Raw genomic sequence first — 10,092 nt, 5'->3', positions numbered from 1 at the left:
AAAAAAAAAAGGAAAAGGAAAAAAGGAAATAGGAAGGAGAAAGCCAATCTGGGTGTATAAATCCCCAGCAAATGGCAGGGTGCTCACTCTGCCTACGCTGTGCAGTACTCAACACGTTGCAACCTGGCAGTCCTGCTCTGAAATGTAACCATGGCAGTGCCCCCTCTTTGCCCTGTGTCTGACTGCAAGGTCATCCTGGCAAAACCCAGGGCTGGGCCTGAGGGAACTCACTGAAGCACAATAAAATGGCCCAGGCATCTCAGTTTCCTCAGGAATCAGACAAAAAGCTCTGAGCATCTCACCCTCACCTTCCTTGTTCCCGTCCCCTGCCTGCTCCGGACTTGTACCCAACCCTCTTGGTTTAACCTTGTGTTCAAAGTGTGCTGAAATCAAAACAGTGATGAGAACAGCAGGGATTTTCAGCTTGGGGCTGAGCTGGAAGCTGCTCTCCCAGGCTTTGCAGCACTTGCTATTTTTAGCTGCATGTCAGAGAGCTGGTGCAGCACGTGGTAAGATGTTATGACTCTTAAAATCACTGTAAGAATATTCCAGGGAACGGTACCAATTTATCAAAGGGGAGTTTGTTGCATGAGATAACTCCGTGACCTTTGGTGCTGTATTGCATTTACGGGTCACTGGCTATTAGCAGTGCTGCAGTTTCTTTAGCAATAAGCTGGTGATTACCGAAAAGAAAGCAGCTTTTGATATGGTAAAGGCACACCTGAATGAGGATGTTTACTTGCAGAGCAGAGGGGGAGGGGCAGCCTTTAAGATGTTTTTTTGCAGCTCTTCTTTTGTCATCCTGAAAATAAGGACCTATCTCGCTTCCCCCAAGAGAGTATAGAGCTCTGCAGCTGGGAACAGAGCCCTGGTATAGGAGGAGCAGGTGAGAGGAGACCCTTGAGCGGCCATGAGGCCAAGATTCTGTGTTACAGAGCACACGGAGGCTGCACGATGACCTACCTCTCCTTTATGTCCCTTAATATTAACCAAAAGGATGGCTCTCAAGCATCCCAGCCCAGTACCATGCCACCTTCTTGCTTTTGCTAACTTTGTTTCTGATTTACAATCACATAAGGAAAACAAAATCAGTTTCCAGACAGTCTGGAGCTAACCACAGGGGAAAAAGAAGAGGCCATCTTCCAAAAATGGCCTGGGTTTATCTCAGCGTGCTTTCAGAAGCGCCTATTTTGGAGCTCGGGTGTTAGGCTAGCTCTACATACAGACCACAGCTTTGTTGATAAACACTGAGCTCCTGACATACTGCCTGGCATGGAGTTTTGTGAGGTTTCCTTGATGCAAAGCTCCTCAGCTTATCCTGTGTAATATCCAGGTTTCTGGGACTGCTCCCTGCAGGAACCTCCTTTGCGCCTGCTCTGGTCTCATTCACACCGCTTTATTTCTTCAGTCCTCTGCTCACTGTCGCTTTCTTTCTAACCTGAGCTATATTCTTCACATGCTCTGGTCACAGGAAAGTTAAATCCTCATGATTTGCTCATGGCCATGCAGCTAATCAGCCATCCCCAGCTGTGTTTGTCACCTGGTTTAGGTGCATGTCCTGATCCCAGTGGGAAGGGGATGGTGACTGGGTTCTGGGCTGCTCCCCCTGCTCGTGATGCCCCTGTTCTGCCAGCAGCAGGGCTGGAGCGGGTCTGGCTGTGCTGGTAAACATTTGGAAGATGGAAAATAAAGCCATCCATCTCTGTAAGAAATGCTGCCCTCAAGAGAAATTTCTGATCATCGGCAAGGCTAAGTGCACAGGCACCAGTGAATCCACCACCAGCATCGATTAGTCCATTATAAATTGCTCGCTTGCTTTTTTACATTTGCTTCTGTGCAGAAATGAAACACCAGCCGCTGAAAATAACAACAACTGATACATGACTGAAAACCTGACTCGCACATGAAAACACTGGATTTTCCACAGGGGCTTTCCCACTGTTTAAGCTCCTTTGAACTTTAAAATAAAAGCTCCATCAAGATCATAGCAACGTGCTGCCTTAGCGCTGGGTTTTTTCACTGTGCCGAATGGAAGATGCAGCTCAGAGGCTGATGGAGAAGACTGATCTCCATGTTAGCAATCAGTCCTGCAGCAACATTGCTGCTTAATGTCAGACGGGGATATAGCTGGGGGAATCAGGGACTTTCCAAATTGTAAAATGGGGAAAAGAAACCAGTTGACTGTGTCAGACTGCTCTCTGATACTTGCACGTCAGACATCAGCGGTGGCCTCCTCAGTGCTGCTGAAGTCATAGGTGGCCTCGTTGCTCTAGGCCATAATTTGGTCCATTAGCACTTTTTCTTTTCCTACATTCTGAGCTGAAGTAACTGAAAGGAAAAAGGTCGCATAGAGAGGAGGAGAACAACCCCATGGAAAAAGAAAATAAGTGAAAAAATGATAAATTTTTCTTCTCTCCCTACGGCACAGTCAAGAAAAGCCATCACCATTTTGCACAGACACCAGTACAACCTCATGTTTCCTACAAAACACATTTCCCCGAGTTCAATTTCCACATATCAGGTTTTGCCTATGAATACTCATGAGACACAAATCAGTCCCTTTAATCCATGATTAGTATGTCACCCCACGCTCAGCAGTTGCATCATGATTTGGTGTTATTGTTGGATGGATGCTGTGCTATTTAATTGTTTTTTGTTTAGTGATCTGTTCGCTCTGTTAATATTTAATTCTCTTTTTCTATCCTTCTTTCTACCCCCAAAAGGCCTGGAGAATAGGAGAGCATCTTTCATTTTCTCAGTGCTATTGTAAGAAAACACCTATTCATAATGTACTGGAGGTGATAATGATGATATACAGCCATAAAGCTGGAATTTTTAAGTGCTTGCCACTGCTGCTTTATAGCTGAGGGGGGAAAAAAAAAAAAATGACCTGATTTGAAATAAAGCAGGTTAGTGTGCTTTATTTGCCTTTTCCAATGGTTCGGATAATGAACAAATTGTCATCTTTGCATATCCTCTGTCAGGCTCTGAGCTGAGTGCTGCACACAAGCCTGAATGACAGTAAACAACACACTGCCTGGTGCTTTGCATGCTACACAGGGGTGAATTCATGAGAACAAATTAGACCTTTGATTGATCCCTTAAACAAAAAGAAAGGAAAACAGTAACAGTAATTTATATGAGCTTTCGTTGCATTGCATTTTTTATAGTGATCAATATCCCGGGCATTGTAAACAGCAGCTTTACATAATAAATAGCTGCATTATGCAATGCTAGTTAAATTTAGAAATGGTTATTTTATTACCTCCAGCACACATAAAAGGGAGAGTGATGGAGCTGGAGCCCGGGAGCCGTCTGAGCACCCCGAGAGCAGCTGGGGTAACCCCGCACTGCAACGCGGCGTGCTCAAAGCCGGCGTCTCCACACAATAAAGATGGGAGATTTATGGCGAAGGAACGAAATGTGCTACTTTTGTTCTCCCTGGTGTCCCTATAAAGCTTTTGTCTGACAGGCTGGTTGGGCTCTGGTTAGCTACAGGCTCTTCTGTGCAGCTCCCGGCTGCTCTGAGACCGGTTGTGTGCAGGCTGGAGATCAATTATCTTCCTGCTAGAGATAAACAGGGCTTTCCTTTTTCCTCTCCACTAGCTCTTGCTATTATTCTGGAGCAGAGGAGCCCTTTCTTTTCCTTCCCAGCCACATATGCCGATGGGATATTGGAGGGTAGGGATGGAAGAATTCAAATTTGTTGCATTAATCTTAATAGCTTGATCCTCTTGCAGCCCGCTGCTGCTAACTTAGCAGTTAGTGTGCTGCCCATTTACAATGAGCTGGAAGGATGAGCTCTTTTGTTATAAATAATTAGGAGACATCTCAATTCAATAAACACGCTGAAACGAGAGCCTCTGAAAATGTGGGTTTGGAAAAATAAAGATGAAGAAGTGAAGCCTCGTTGTGAAATCTTCAGCTGAGCAGAGCACTGTTTGTATGTTTCATAACAGACGGGCAGTTCCAAACTGGGAAGGAAGGGGCTCCAGTGCAGACACGAAAGCTTCAGAACTGCTCTGCTGGTGCTGGTTAGCTCCCTTCTCCTGGGGCTGAGGCACTGAGCAAGGCTGGGGCCAATCCATGGTGGAATTTGGGGTTGGGTGCTCCTGTGGAGTGCAGCTGCAGAGTTCTGGATTAAAAGTTCATCTGAAGTGCCATCACACTCCAGTAAAATGCAGATTAGGTCATAATTTTACAAGGTGAGCCAGCAGGTTTTTAACGGACTGAATCAAAATCCTGATTTGGAAGAGCATCCAGCTTTTCAAGAATGTAGATTTATACTGATGCCAAGAATGTCTCTAATTTTTACCTGGATTTGATTTTTCTCCATCACTGTTCACAGTAGAAATGAGAATCCTGCCCAGCATCTGTTGTGCACAGGAGCTTTAAAACTATGGAGGCTCTAGAGAAATCATTAAAGATTTAGCTGAGCTGTGAGAGGTGAAGAGTTAAAGCTAAATCCCATCTGAATGTAAACTTTGGAAAAGCAGTGCATTTTCTCAAAGGCTGGCTGCTCATGATTTACAAGGATGTTCCCAGTCCTGATTTCAATTAAAGAGAAATCCTTGGGCATTTCTGCAGTCTGGCATTGTTCTTTAGTCCGCATTGTTATATACTGAGCAATAAACAAAACAAACAAAGACTGTATTTTGCAACAAGCTACATACATCCTGTGCAATCTTGGTAAAATCAATAGGTCAAAGTCTGGCCTTGGATCATCCTAGTATCTGCTGTCAATAATTCCCCCTGCTGCTATGGAATTTACACCTATGCAAGTAAAAATGGAACAAGGAGACACAAACCTATCAGTATACTCCCTTAAATAAGAAGAAAAATACCGTAGAGTCCTCTATATGAAGGGAGAAAAAAACAAATAGGTACTGGCATTGTAAAGTCTGAATTATTTGTTTTGAAAGAGCACACGAAGTGGAGCTTTGGGCACTTTTCCTTTGCTTTCTGCTCGTTGCTGTGGGACCTCACCCACAGCACAGTGGTCTCTGAGTGGTGATGGTGCGGTCCTACCTCGAGAGGGAGAGGAGGCAGAGGGTGGTGCTGAAGGCAGCTCAGCAGTGACTCTGATTTCCCAGTGGGAACTGGTGACACAGTGGCCACATCCTCACAGCCTGTTCTTCCTGCCTGAGGGCTGCGTCTGAGCCTCAAGCCTCTGCTCAGCACGTTCCTGGGGTGATAAATTACTCAGGTTGGAGACATTTTAATGTCTCCCTCTATTGCTGCCATGATAGAGTCTTGTTTTTAAATAGATCAGATTCTCATCCCCATTTAAGCCAGCATAAATCAGGACGTAATCCAGGCAGTCACCCGCATCTATGAAGCCAATGGAAAAGTGTTTGCAGGAGATCGCAGTCACAGCAAAATACTCAGAGATCAAAACAGTGCTCTGGAGCCCTGAATAACACAAGAGCCTCCAGCACAGGTTCCTCTGCTCTCCCGTCTTTGCTGCAGTGTGCACAGGGCTGTGTGCGCCCTTCCATCCCCGTGTGCTTCTTCCCCAGCCTTTATTTGTATGCACACACTTTGTAATCACTCATTCTGGCCATAAAACCTACAGGATTTTAAATTGAACTGAAGTCCCAAATGCTTTAAAAGAATTTATGTTGCATAATTGTACTGGTTTGCCTGAAAACAAACAATGATGTATGGCTAAAATACTCTCTCGGGGAGATGACTCAGATCTTTCCTTGTGGCTTAGACCTTGCTTGGCTGCTGATGGTGCAACTTGTAATCTCTCCCCTGGATGCAGGGCGAGGGAAGACAAGCAGAAGAGTAATGCGTGATGCAGGGGGCAGAGATGAGAAAAGATGAGTTGTTTGGAGCCTGGGGAGGCACTCAGTGCTTTCATTTGTTCATTCAGAAAGCAGTGCTGGAGATTATGGAGAAGAAAACCAAACCCATCAGCATTATGCTGTTGGAGGAGGAATGAAACTGATGTCAGGCTGGCATGGCAGCTGTGCCTGAAGCATCCTACCATGGGCAGCCCTTGTGCCACCGCATCGCCGTGTGTGGGCACTGTTGTCACTTTAAACACCTTTCTGTGCTTTGTTTTCTACAACTATGGCTTACATCACACCTAACCAAACACTTCAACCCCTGTATAAAAGCCAGAACCGGTTGTTATGAAGACTCAGCGACCTCTTCCCCTTCCTCTGGTTTGACACGGGCAGAAAGAGTGCTCATATATTCCAAAACCACCATCTAATTCTTAGTAATTAAGTTAATACTTTAACCAAGCTTCATAAATACCTATGAAATCTTTACCCCATGGATGTGACACTCAACATGTGATGAAATGTCCTACAGCCCAACAGTTGGCTGTCAGGAATGGAAGCCTGAAATGGGTGTGGGAAAGATGGGAGATGTGTGACTGAATGTGATTCTGAAGATCTGTGTTTGCTTGGTACTTGCATACAGCTTTGGTTTGCAGAGGTGGCTCTGCAGATCTGGGGATTCTGCTGATTTCCACGGTTTGCACATTTGGGGATTTCCATTCTGCGTGTGCACTGGTGCAGCTGGTGCTGCATGTGGGCAGGTTTGTGGGGTGCTGCCCCAGGCAGATCCCGCTGCTCCATTCAGGCACTCTAGCAGGGCAGAGGGCATCAAAGTGCCTGCTGCTACTTGCTAGAGCTGGAAATGTAACCCAATGCTCTCTGAGCCACGTGGCCCACAAGCTCCCCCCCACCCTTCCTTTTTCTAAAACCAAAATAACAGCAATGAAGTTACCGTTATGGCGCATCCTCAAGTAGCAAGTCTGCCTTCCTTTCCAAGCAGAGCAAAACAGAGCAATATAATGTCATCTGACTGCAAAGAAAGAACATTAAAAAATAGTAAAAATAAAATAATAAAGCAAATAGCAAAGCATAAAATAAGGCTTTTTTTCTGAAAGCAGTGCCAAGCGTCATCAGGGAACACATCAATTCATAACAGCTGTGGAGAGCTATTTCTGTCCCAGTCTTCGGTAGATTAACTGGGGGGAGCATGTAGAAGTTAACAGATCTGTGTCCAGCAAGGTTAACTGTGAGGTTAGCAGATCATGACACAAAGAAATCAGCCGGTGTTTTTCCCTCTTGCTATGAATAGCCTCATTGCATCACTGCTGCCGGAAGGGCAGTCAGCTTTTCCCAGTTTGTGGGAAGAAAAGGGGGAAGGAGCTACCTATGAAAAACAAAGTTCTTTACAAACACGCCGTTCTGCCTTCTCTGTTCAATGCCTACATAAATCTTGTGTTGAAGGGGGGTGGCTGCTAGTATCACAACCACCTCAGACCATGTTTGGCAAGAGATAATTTTTTCTGTAAATTCGACGACTATTTTTTTTTTTTAAGTATGGTAAAAAAAAAACCACCTGTGTTCAGTTTTGGGCCCATCATTACAAGAAAGACAGTGAGGTGCTAGAGCATGTCCAGAGACAGGCAACAAAGCTGTGGGGAGTCTGGAGCACAAGTCTTGTGGGGAGCAGTGGAGAGAACTGGATAGTTCAGTCTGGAGAAGAGGAGGCTCAGAGGAGACCTTATTGCTCTCTAAAACTCTCTGAAAGGAGGTTTTGGTGAGGTGGAGGTCGGCCTCTTCTACCGCATAACTAGCAATAGGATGAGAGGGAATGGACTCAAGTTGCACCAGGGATGGTTCAGGTTGGAAATTAGGAATACGTTCTTCTCTGAAAGAGTGATCAGGTGCTGGAACGGCTGCCCAGGGAGGTGGTGGAGTCACTGTCCCTGGATATGTAGAAACATTTAGATGTTGCACTAAGGGACATGGTTTAGTGGGGAAATATTGGTGGTAGATGGATGGTTGGACTAGATGATCTTGAAGGTCTTTTCCAACCTTGGTGATTCTATGATTCAAATAAGTTCTTAATATCTTTTAAAGCAGCAATTCTGCAAAAATGCATATGGTTTTTGCTGCCACCCTGACCCATCTCCTGTTCCAAAATGATTTGCCTGGCATTGCTCCAGTGGCAGCGGGAGGACATGGTGAGTTTCCAGAGGACTGAAAAAGGCGGAAAAAAGAAGTGCAATGCAGAGAGTTGCACATGGCTTCATAGGAATGGGGTGACAGAGAAGAATATCCTCATCCCAGTGCGGTGGATGTCCTGTCCTGGGGGCTGCAGCCAGGTCGTGCTGGCTAATTTTGACATACATCATGAGAAATTGTTTCATTTCCTGCCTGTACAAGTGTAACTCACAGAGGCGTATTGGCAGTGGTGATTTAGAAACCAAATTAAAAACATTCCAGCTCAGCTTTAGACAGATCGATCTGGAGCAGAGCTAATGATATACTTTCATAATGTGCTTTGAGAAACGCTGCTTAAGATACCCGAATAAGTGCTAAGTACTATTAATAGTGCTGATGGGAGAAGTTCAAAACACTTTCCCAGAGAAATGCATACTTCCATCAAACTGCTTTCAAAACTATGCATGTTTCCTAAAGGGTAAGCAAGTTGAAAGGAAGAAAGGAAGAAAGGAAGAAAACATTGTGAAATATATTTTTTTCCATTCTGGAATGGCTTTCCAGTTTCTTTCTTATCTATTATAATAATAGAAAATAAAGGAGTTTTAATAAAAATGAAATGCTTTGATGTATCCAGAGCCTTCTTTGGCTTGGAAGAGAATTTCATAAATCTTATTCTGCATCAAGATGAAGCCAGACTTTCAGGTCTGCATGCTCTGCACCACGGGGAAGAGAGGAGATGCTCCCAGCCCTGTATGCACAAGTCTAGCCCAAACTGCCTTGTGGTTGCTGCAAGGAATATGAAGACTAATTCATGAACTCAAAATAATGCTGTTCCCTTCTCCTTAGCTATATATAAACTGCCAGGAGAATTCATGTTACAGCCTGCTACAGCAGGGTCTTGGTCTCTTGAGTGGGAAAGGGAAGGGAAAGGAAGGAGGAAGGGAAAGGAAGGAGGAAGGGAAAAGAAGGAACAGTGGTTTAGGGCCTCTGGCCATAAGAAGGACCTTCAAAAACAGTTTTCTCAGATATTACCTTGAGTGTATTCTCTGGGTATTCCTGCCAATGAGCTGTTGTAAGAGTATTTGTGGAAAATAAACTCTAGAGAGCCCTGAGCAGAAACAAGCAGATTAATATAACACAAGCAAATATTTGTGGGAAAGTTTGTGCTTGTTTGCACTATCCACCCAACACTATCACACAGCATTTTCCATGAGTACATAATTTCACCGAGGCACCTTTTGATCAGCAAGATAAATCAATTACTGTGCACTCGTTTTCATGTTTTGCAGCTATGAGGCAATAGAAATATTGTCATTTCCCCTGAGAAGAATTTGGTTTTGGCTCTGAACTTCACTTGAAGGGTTAACATTTCTGGAGCCATGACCTCAAAACCACAAATAGAAAGAAAAATAACATAAGATAGATGAGCACAAAGTTCTGGAAGCACTAAAAGGTGAAAAACAGCATGCTTCATATATTTTGCAGCCACCTTCTTGAGTTAAGAACAAAGGAGATAGTCATAGAACTGCACTCTGGAGCCCATAGGGATGCATTGGGTTAATCTCCAGCATGCAGCTGGATGCAGGATCATCATACAGTCATATAATCATTTGAGTAGGAAGGAACCTTTAAAGGTCATCTAGTCCAACTCCTTTGCAATGAACAGGGATATCTACAGCTCAATCAGGTTGATGGTGCTAGAGGTCTGCAACTACCTGCGTCATAGAAGCTGAGCCTCCTGGGTTGGTCATGACTATTTCTTTTTCCATGTGCAATTGGATGGGCCTTGAGGCTCATTGGGATTTTTTTTTTTAACTGAAAATCACCTGATGAGAGAAGATATTTCCATGACATAAACACATTTGGTTTGTGAAAAAAATCTGCGTGCATATCTCTGACTCTTTCGGTAGCATCCCTGCATGTGGTCCTGCCCAAATCAAAGGGCAGAAGAAACCAAAATGAGAACAGCATCTCCTTGAGTGGAAAATGCCACACAAATACTTCTGCTGTTTTTCCATGTCAGAAAAGAAAAGGGAAAACTGAAGCAGCCATGAAATCCAGACCTGAGCCACCATCTTCGGTAAAGATATCCCAGCATGGCAATCCCTAGGATTACCTA

At 44.4% G+C, this 10,092-nt stretch overlaps 1 protein-coding gene across 4 annotated transcripts in view; it reads right to left on the bottom strand.

Annotated features, from left to right (window-relative positions):
• The window catches only part of TBL1XR1 (TBL1X receptor 1), a 309,082-nt gene that overhangs the window by 115,345 nt on the left and 183,645 nt on the right, over positions 1-10,092 (bottom strand). For all 4 annotated transcript variants that reach the window (XM_019619130.2, XM_019619129.2, XM_019619131.2 and 1 more), the window contains one exon: positions 6,745-6,822. The gene's annotated coding sequence lies outside the window, so the exon portion shown is untranslated. The remainder of the gene's footprint in view (positions 1-6,744; positions 6,823-10,092) is intronic.

Source organism: Meleagris gallopavo, chromosome 11 (assembly GCF_000146605.3).
Source record: "Meleagris gallopavo isolate NT-WF06-2002-E0010 breed Aviagen turkey brand Nicholas breeding stock chromosome 11, Turkey_5.1, whole genome shotgun sequence".
Classification (NCBI taxonomy): domain Eukaryota; kingdom Metazoa; phylum Chordata; class Aves; order Galliformes; family Phasianidae; genus Meleagris; species Meleagris gallopavo.
This window is presented reverse-complemented; position numbering and strand designations above follow the sequence as displayed.